The sequence below is a fragment of the Marmota marmota genome, unplaced genomic scaffold (genome assembly GCF_001458135.2).
Source record: "Marmota marmota marmota unplaced genomic scaffold, marMar, whole genome shotgun sequence".
In the NCBI taxonomy this organism is placed as follows: domain Eukaryota; kingdom Metazoa; phylum Chordata; class Mammalia; order Rodentia; family Sciuridae; genus Marmota; species Marmota marmota.
This window is the reverse complement of record NW_025999913.1, coordinates 19,830,577-19,831,522: the sequence shown is the minus strand read 5'-3', so window position 1 is coordinate 19,831,522 and position 946 is coordinate 19,830,577. Positions and strand designations below refer to the sequence as shown.

Genomic DNA, 946 nt, shown 5'->3' with positions numbered 1-946 from the left:
TGTTCTAACAAACTGCACCCCCGACCTGTCAATCTTCCTCTCTGCAGCCGCCCCCCCCCCCAACCTCTTAATAAACTGTCTTCCATCCCTTCCTGGAGCCCTGAACACAATGCCTGCGGTTTTCTTTTCCTGTTCAGCCGCCTTGGTGCTTGCTCATTGGCTGCCTTCGCCACACTAGAGGCACACACAAAAGTGAGTGTGTGTGTGTTTCAATGGTCACTTTGGAGCGGAAGGAAAGAAAAGCCAAGAGAAAACCTCGCCAGTCCCGCGTGACACAAAGTGGGGCTCTGGGCTCTCTGGCCCCACTTAGGGTGGGGCTTTGGGCCAGGGACTGCTCCCGCCCAGCCAGAGCAGGGATGAAAACTTGGGCTCGTCCGGGATTTGAACCCGGGACCTCTCGCACCCTAAGCGAGAATCATACCCCTAGACCAACGAGCCGCACGCCTAGGGCTCCCTCAGCGGCCGATGAGTCTAGTCCTCGGCAACTGTCCGCAACGTCGATTCTCCGTCCCTCCTTCCTTCCTTCTCTAATTAAAACCAGGCCAGCGAAGGACCGGGCAGCTCTCCGAGACGCGGTGTCGAGGAAACCTCGCGCCTCCCAGAAACACGCAGCCTCTCTGAGAACCGGGGGCGCTGACCCAGCCTGGTAGGAGGAAGCGGAGCTCCTTGAAAACGCGGGAGTCCGGCGTGCTTGGGTCGTCGCCTGCCCCAGATCCACAGAGCAGGGTCCGCCAGGTGCGAGGAGCCGCAGTGGCCTCGCTGCCAACCTGACCCACAGGGACCGCGAGGCCACAGGAGAGCCTCTTGCCCGGGAAAGCGCAAGACCGACGAAAACTCGGGGCACCGCAGTGGGGATGTGCGACGCGGCGGGTGTCCACCTCGGGCCCTGCCTGGGGCTGGGGACGACGAGGCCGGCTGCGAGGGAACCCAGGGGACCGAGCCGAGG

General features: G+C 62.4%; 1 non-coding gene across 1 annotated transcript; it reads right to left on the bottom strand.

Annotated features, from left to right (window-relative positions):
* Positions 1-366: 366 nt before the first annotated feature.
* Trnap-agg lies at positions 367-438 on the bottom strand. Its single transcript has one exon. It is a non-coding gene; the product is annotated as a tRNA-Pro (tRNA).
* Between the last annotated feature and the right edge of the window lie 508 nt (positions 439-946).